The 9,167-nt window shown below is 37.9% G+C and overlaps 1 pseudogene; it reads left to right on the forward strand.

Moving 5' to 3' along the window:
• Nucleotides 1-339: 339 nt before the first annotated feature.
• Nucleotides 340-2,267, forward strand: LOC149560661 (aquaporin NIP2-1-like; annotated as a pseudogene).
• Nucleotides 2,268-9,167: the final 6,900 nt, after the last annotated feature.

Genomic DNA, 9,167 nt, shown 5'->3' on the forward strand with positions numbered 1-9,167 from the left:
CACATTCTAAAACTTAACAGTTTTAAATTTGTCTACCATAAAAAAATTAATAACCAGACATAGACTTAAAAAGGCCCTTTTGTGAAACCACAGCTTATACCCAACTTAATTCTACCTATTCATACTTCGAATATGGCCACATACCATTGTTTGCACTTGATATTTTAAACATTGCAAGCTTGCTAGGTTTCTAAGGCTTTTTGATCTAGATAATTTTGTATCATGTAGTCACTGTACCTTTTCAGATACGTACTGCCACCAGTACAGTTGGTCATTCTAAGGCACCTGTGACATGGATGTTCAACTTAAATAGATTTGGAGTTGAATTATTCAAGAAAAATGTTGCCTTCAGTAGCAGATAAAGATATTGATTAGGCTTAGGGTGGCTCTTCCATGGAAAGAGTATTTGAACAAGGTGAAGACTGCAACAAATTCACTCATTGCTATGACAAATGCATTGAATTTTGCCCACCTAAACTTCTTCAAAAGGTATAAAAACTTCACATCTGCATTTCATAAAACATATATAAATGATGATTATATTTTGAAGTCAGAAATGCCTTTATGCAGGTTGTAGCAGAGATCATTTCTACATATTTTCTGGTGTTTTTTACATGTGGCTCATCAATGCTAAGTCAAAAAAATGAGAACTTGGTATCAAAACTTGTAAGTGCAATGGCTTCTGGACTAATTTTAACGGTCATGATATACTCTATTGGCCACATTTCTGGAGCTCATATGAACCCTGCTGTTATGCTCTCATTTGCAACAGTGGGGCATTTTTCATGGAAGAAGGTCTGCAAGTAATACTCTTCTTCTACGATTCAAAATGCTCAATATACGATGAGTAAAAAATTAATTTATTGTAGATAAGTAGGGTTTAATTTTGGAGAGATTTTATGGCTAAGTGTATTTGAGTTGGAGGAGTATTCAGACAAGTGATGAAAAGATCACGTAAATGAACTGAGTGCTAAGTGTATCATTTATTTTCATAAGTTATAGATTCTTGTAAATTACTACTCAAGAAACATGGATCAATAATTTTTTTTTAAAAACTGCACAATTTAATTCTATTAGCAACATCATAAATTTTATGTAGTACACAGTCTCTAAAGTCTGATGTAAACAGAGCCTCAAAAATTAGATGAATGATTTTTTAACTTAGCCATATATATTATTTTCTCTAGACCTTTCCAATCACACTTTTTTATATAATCACATTTTAGTATTATAATTATTGCACTGTCAAGGTTTTTGAATTACTTTGTGTGAACTATTATTAGAATAATAAAATTTATAGAATAGGAACATGAATATGATTATAGAATGTGATGTTGAAACTATGATAAAGATAAACATACACAATCTGAAATAGGAGATATTTTCTACAAGTAAAATTGTGCTATTGATATCAAGATTCAATTGTGTAGTTGTTGAGTCAAACTTATTGAGCCATGTTTTGTGAGTAGAGGTTCGCACAAACCCATCTCTTATAAGAATGAATGGAACACTTAGTACTCATTGGATCTAGGTGATGCTAGTAGAGGTGAAGTACTAGGACTTACAAGGTCACCATCTTAGTGCTACTTCAGCTCAATCATGCTTCACTACAGAGTTTCCTCTATGGTTCAACCTACTTGGGTGATCTGTGCTTCACCTATGTAAGCATCACCTAGATTTGATGAGTGCTAAGTGTTCCAATCATTCTCATTAGAGATGAGTTTGTGTGAACCACTACTCATGAAACATGAATCAATAAATTTGACTCAACAACTATACTGTTAAATCTTGATAGCGATATCAAGATACACAATGTAAATTAGAAACAACAATAATACCTACTTGAAGTTGTAGAAAAATAGTTAAATAGAAGCAATTAACGTGCAGGTTCTAGCCTATATTGGAGCTCAGTAGGGTGGATCAGTAGCAGCTTGTTTTACACTTGGCACAATGTTTACTGAAATATCAAACATTGGTACAAAAAGGCCTTCAGGCCCAGCCCTGCAGGCTACCATTATGGAAATCATTGTATCCTACCTCTTAATGCTCGCTAATTCTGCCCTTGCAGTTGATTCCACTGTGGTATTTTCATCTATCCCCCTTTTCAAAGATTTAGTTTGTTAGTTAATCATTCAGAATACGACTTCAATTTGTGTTTGTTCCTTTCCACTATTTTCATCCTGTTTTCCTTTAATTTTATGCAGGATATGCTGTCCTCAAGGCATAACCCAGCTTTTCCAGCACATGGAAGGCAGGATTTTCTTTGAAATCTAAATGCCAATTGAGTCATTCTTGGACATTGATACTTCTATTAACGAGACAACAACTTTTATTACTTAGAATCTTGGAATGATATGATTTTTTTAGCTCGTGTTATGAGCTTAAGTTTTGTGTTTTTAGTCGCTATTATTTATGCTGAGTTCTTCATTTGCTAAAAGATTATTGTTCTGGTATATAAATAGCATGCAATTATGGAATACGTGATCTATAAAATAGATAGTTTGTTTTTATATTGTGATTAGAATTAAATTGGTTAGTTGTTTTAGTTGAATTTATTGATAGGTGGTTTATATGAATTAATTTATCATGAGAATGAATGAAAGGAATATTTAGCCTTTATTGTATTTACCTGATGTTCAAAGAAGTGAAACATTAGATCTTCAAAGAAAGTCACCAATCCTAACACTATTCCAACTCTATTTAATTTAATCATATAACTCTTCTAAATCCACTTAACATACTACCCTATTTACTTATGTAATTCGTTTATCACTATTTTGTGTCTGTGAACCTGTAGTGAAAATACCTCAAGCCCTGCTATTTTAAATATTTATTAGAAGTTTTCTTTTTAGTTAGTATAAAGGTTTGCCTATAATTTTTTTTTTTTAATGCTTTGCATCCGTCGCAATTGCGACATCCATCACAAGCATTGCGACGAGGTTGTTGTAGTGGTGACACCAACTGCCATTGCAAATGCTAAGGTGTCCGTCACAATTGCAACATCAGCCTCAAACATTGCGACGAGATTGCTGTAGAGGCGATGCCAACTACCGTTGCAATTGCTAGGGTGTCTGTCACAATTGCGATGTCCACCACAAGAATTGTGACAAGGTTGTTGTAGCTGTGATGCTAACTACCGTCGCAATTGCCTGGGTGTTTGTCGCAATTGCGATGTCAGACACAAGAATTGTGACAGGGTTGATGTCACAATAAAGTGGCTGCATAGCGACAAATAGGCATCGTAACTGCAATAGTGTAGGATAGATGTTGTAATTTGTGACTAAAAAACAATGATGTCTACTACCATCGCAGTGGTGACACAATGCTGTCATAATTGTGACACATAGCCATCGCAAATCGATGCCAAATGTATTAGTGTTGCCTTTCTTTTCTCTATAAGCTTGAACCTTCATATTCTCTTTGAGGACCATGTCACCTTCCTGAAAACTGTGCAGATGGACTTTCTTGCTGAAATTGTGCTTGAGGCGATTCTGGTAGACCATGGGGTGGTCATAGGCCTGTTGTCTTTTTTCATCAAGCAAATCTAGTTGGGTGAGTCTAGCCACTCTGTAATCCTCATTTGATATTTGGCCTCACAAAGAAATGCACAAGGATGGAAGTTCAACCTCAATAGGTAATACTACTTCAACACCATAAACTAGGGAGTATGGGGTTGTGCCTGTAGATGTACAGAATGAGGTGTGATAGGCCCATAAGGTGGGGTTGATTTGTAAATGCCAATCGCAGCTAAAATCATTGACAACTTTCTTTAGGATTTTGAGTAGGGTTTTATTAGTTGCCTCTACCTGACCTTTACCTTGTGGGAAGTATGGGCTAGAAAAATGGTGATGGATATAAAGGGAAGTGCACAATTCCTTCATATTTAGGTTTTCAAAATTGCCTTCATGGTCAGTGAAAATGGTAGCTGGGATGCCAAAGTGACATATGATATGATATAGGATAAACTTGGACACTTGAACTCTTATAGCAGTGACAAGTGGAACTGCTTCGACCCATTTAGTGAAGTAATCAGTGGCATTGATTATCCATTTGTATCCTTTAGAAGAAAGTGGTGCAATAAGACTGATAAGATCAAACCCCCAGCAGGAAAAGGCCATTGTGGTGCAATGGGTTGTTAGTCCTAAGCTGGAGCTTGGATTAGATTAGGATGTTGTTGACAAGGTAAACATTGTTTCACAAACTCACATGCATCATGTTCTAGAGTAGGCCAATAATATCCAGCCTGAAGGATCTCCTTTGCTAGTACCATCCCGCTCATGTGAGCACCACAAAGTCCAATGCGTACCTCTTTAAGAGCCATCGTAGCCTCATTTTGATCTAAACATCGAGAGAGAGTATCATGATAACCACAACAATATATTCTTTGGGTGATGATAGTGTAATGGGAAGCCTTGTGAATAAGGTTTTGGCATTGGGTTCGTGTGAGGTGAGGAGATATGATACCATTTAGTAGGTAAGCATGAATTTTGTGGTACCATGGGGATTGGAGACCAACCAAGATGTAGACTCGTGTTGATTCATCATTCTCATATGCAGGTTCCTGCATCTACTCAACCAAGAATTCATATTGCATAGCTTTGTGCAACATTTCCAAGAGAGAACCAATAGTAGCCATAACATCAATGACTTTATTCTGGAGTCTAGGTACCTATGTGAACTAGATTTGAGTAAAATGCTCCTTTAATTGATCAACTAGATCTTTGTAAGGTAGTAGCTTGTTATCCTTGGTTTCATATTCATTCAATGCTTGTTTGATGATAAGCTGAGAATCACCATAGACCTGAAGCTCTGTGATATTCCATTCAATGGCAATTTTGAGTCCTGCAACAAGGGCCTCATACTTTGCAATGTTATTGGTACACCAAAATTGTAGCTTGAAAGATTTAGGAATATAATCGCCTTGAGGTGTAACCAAGAGTATGCCCACGCCAGAGCCATGAGATGTATAGTAGCCATCAAAATATAGCTTCCAAAGTGATTGTTCTTCTATCAAACAGAGGTATTCATCTAGAAATTCCATGATGAGTGGGTGATCTGCAACTAAGGGTGCATCATCCAAGTGATCTACAATAGCTTGGCCTTTGATGGCCTTTCTATCAACATATTGAATGTCAAACTCGCTAAGAAGCATAACCCATTTTGCCAGGTGTTCGGTGGGTACTGTGTGAGAGAGCATATATTTCAATGGATCAATCTTTGATATTAGTTGCACAGTATGACTCAACATGTAATGATGTAGCTTTTGGGTGGCAAACACCATTGCTAAGCATGCCTTCTCCATTGGTGTGTATTTGAGCTCATAGCCTACTAATGTTCGGTTGATTTAATAAATAGCTCATTCCTTTCCCGCATAAACAAGTTGTGCTAGAAGAGCAGCTAATGTTGTAGGAGTAGCTGTGATGCACAATATGAGTGGGTGCCCTACAACTAGAGGAACCAAAATATGTGGATTAGGTAAGTATTTCTTGATGAGCTCAAAATTGCACTGGTAAGCTGAGTCCCATTTGAAATTCTGATCTTTCTTAAGCAGGTGAGTGAAAGGTTGACACTTATTAGCGAGTTGAGAAATGAACCGTCAGACTGATTAAAGTTTTCCTTGCAAAGAACGAAGGTGCCTGAGTGTCTTAGGAGGAGCCATATCCATGATGGCTTTGACCTTCTTAGGGTCAATCTCAATACCACGTTGTGACACAATGAAGCCTAGGAGCTTGCCTGAGGTGACACCGAAGACACATTTCTTTGGATTCAGCATGAGACGATATTTTTCCAATCAATTAAACACTTCTTTGAGGTGAAATAAGTGATCAAGAGCATTGAGAGACTTAACTAAAATATCATCCATGTAATCCTCAAGAATCTTATGGATTAGGTCTTGGAAGATGACCATCATGGCATACTGATAGGTTGCCCCAACATTCTTTAGCCCAAATGGCATCATATTGTAGTAGAATGTGCCCCAAGGTCTAGTAAATGTTGTCTTATGATGATCTTCCTTTGCTAAATGAATCTGATTATATCTAGAGAAACCATCCATTAGTGACAAGAGTTCATGACCTGTGGTGAGATGCAAAATCATGTTGATATTGGATAATGGAAAGTCATCCTTCGGACAAGCTTTATTAAGATCCCTAAAATTAGTGTAGATTCTGATATCACCAAAAGGCTTGGTAACAGGTACCATGTTAGAAATACATTTAGAATAATCTATTGGGAAAATGATTTTGGCCTCCAACAATTTTTCTAACTCTGCTTTAACCAATAAAGAAACTTTGGTGTGCATCTTATGGAGCTTCTGCTTAATGGGCCTAGCCCCTAGATCTACTGCTAGATGGTGTACGACTAGTTTGGGGTCCAACCCCGGCATGTCCTAATATGACCATGCAAAGTAGCCCACATTTTCCTGGAGAACCTCAATAAGAAGATCTGCTTGTTCAGGTGGTAGAGAGGCTGCAATGTATGTGATATGTGGGATCTTTGTCAAACTAATATTTACTGGCTGAGTTTCCTGTGTCAAAACTAAAGAGATAGGATGCCTATGCTCTTGTGGGGGAAGGATGAAATCTCCATCTTTAGGTGCGTCAGAAAGGTTTTCACCATTAGATACATCCCTTATTTTTATTTCATTTTTTGAGTTATCCAATGATGCTCTAGAGGAGTTTTCACCAGAGGACATTTTTCCTTTGATTTTTTTTCTTTTTTGTTTCTTTTTTATTTCTGTTTTGTGATTGGAGATTTCCTCCTCCCTAAAGTAACCTATGGGATCCAGCTTGTAGACATATGCCAATGGTGGTGGTGGCCATTTATGTGGTGTTTTTTCCCACATGAATTTAAGGAGTGTGTGCTCAGTAGAGAACTTGTCAACATGAATGACACTTGGTTGGTTCCAATCTATGAGTTTAGGGTGAGTGAGGGGGAGGTCTATGAGATTCAAGGATAATTGGTAGAGCACAGAGGCTCCAAAGATTATTTCATCAAGGAAAATATCATCGTAAGCTTTCTTTTCAAATTCCTCAGGGATGTCTTAAGCCTCAATGAGAGCGTTTTGGATGTTCGTAAAGGCGTGGCCTTTTTTTGTAGTGCCCCAAGTTGCGGGGAGTCCATAACCCAAGCCTTTGGTTTTCTGCCATTGGTGTGCTTCTATAGGCTATCTCATACCTAATTCTTGGTGGCCTAAACCACCTCCTTGATAATCCCATTGCTTTGTGGCCAAGTGATGTGACTAGGGATATTTTTGTTTAAAGTGATCAAGAAGTGCTTCACTTTTAGGAGGGGGCTCTTTGTATAGCCATGTGTTAATGTCTAGTGCATTCTCCTCTCCATCAGGAGTACCCTTGGTAATAAATGTGGTAGGGCCCATTTTTTGGAGTCGAGAGGTGGTTTCTGGTATAGGCCCTTGATGTGTTGGGCATCCTTGAGTATGTGGATCAAGTGGTAGAGTGCCAATAGCAAAAGCATCTATAAGACTATACTCACCACAACCTTGGTAGTTGATCTTAATCATGGAGAGGATGGAGGCTAAAATGGTGTTTGGATCATGGCAGGTGCCAGAGGAATTGGCCTTGGTGTGGCCAACTTTGATCCCAGGACAATGATTGGTGTATGAAGCTTTAACCACATTGCAATAAGAAAAGGGTTCAGGGTCTGCATGGATAGTTATCTCAGTGCCATTATGCAAAAATTTGATACACTAATGATATGTGGATGGAATGGCCTTCATGGCATGAATCCATGGGTGACCGAAGAGGATGTTGTATGGAAGGTTAAGATCAACTACATGGAAAAGTGTTTCTTGAGTGGCTAGGCCAACTCTATAAGGAGCAAGATGGTTCCTTCAGTGGTGTGCTCCAAATTGTCACAGGCCTTGATGGTGATTACTTCATTAATGATATCTGCATTAGTGTATCCTACCTATTTGATGAACTTTAAAGTACATAGATTTAAAGCTGATCCATTATCTATCATGATGCTTTTAATAGCAAAGTTAGAAACCATGATGGCTATGCAGAGTGGAAGGATATGATTTGGTTCAACTAATGGGATATCAGTGGTTTTGAAGGATAAGACACATGAGGCTGAAAGATGGCTGACCAAGTTGTGAAACTCTGTGGCATTTATGTTAGAGGGGATGCATGACTCATGTAGAGTACTGTTGAGGATCTCTTGATAAAGTGGGCTTGTTCGTAAAAAATCCAGAATGGAGATTTGGCCGATGTGTTTCCAAGGTGTTCCAAGATGTTATATTGTGGCCCTAATGAGGATGATTCTGATGGAGATGCTCTAGATGGAGGTGGTCTTGACAGTGCAGAAATAGGTGGGCCAGCTATATTGAGTCGAGTCTGGCGAGTAGCAACTACACATTGGGTATCTAGGCCCTTAATGTTAATGACGTTGATGGATTTCTCAACTTGTGATATGAAACTAATAAGGCTTCCATAGTCTAAATACACTGAGGTATATTTTTGAGACTTGTCTCAGTTATCTCCTTGTTTTCCTTGAGTATTGTTTAGTTTGTTGACAAGAGGATTTGCAGGTGCTTTTCCTAGGTTTGTGTTATGAGGAGGGAAAGAATTTTGATACATCATTAATCCTACATTAGGTGAAGTTTGTGCCCCCACTATGATTTCCTTTTGATCAATTTTTTCTTGGACATAGTCCTTGAGTTGCATGCATTTGAGGGTGGTATGTCCTTTGACACGATGGAATTTGCAAAACTCATTATCTTTATACTAGGATGCCCTAGATTGGTTTGGTTCCAAGGGTTGTGTTGGTGGATGTCGAATAAGATTATCCTTAACTAGTTTTTCAAAGATTGTATCAAGAGATTACCCCAATGGGGTGTATACATGAGGTTGTCATTGAACATGGGGTTTAGTACCTGCCGAAAGTGTGATAGCATTGGTTTGATTATGATGAACAAGTATTTGTTGATTGTTTAGTATGGGTGACAGGTGATACACATGGGGTTGCTTTTGATAGGGTTATTGCTAACAAAACATGGCATAAACATTGGTAGCTGCCCCAACGATATGAACTTTTCGGGTGTTGGTGGCACCATCTATCACTGTGTTTTTGTTTTTGTTCTAGTATCAAGTTTTGTCATTGTTTGGTCCTCGGTCTTGGGTGTTTTCCTTGTAAAGTCTAATAAC

This window comes from Cupressus sempervirens, chromosome 4 (genome assembly GCF_028749045.1).
Source record: "Cupressus sempervirens isolate cs-2001-9-10 chromosome 4, ASM2874904v1, whole genome shotgun sequence".
In the NCBI taxonomy this organism is placed as follows: Eukaryota; Viridiplantae; Streptophyta; class Pinopsida; order Cupressales; family Cupressaceae; genus Cupressus; species Cupressus sempervirens.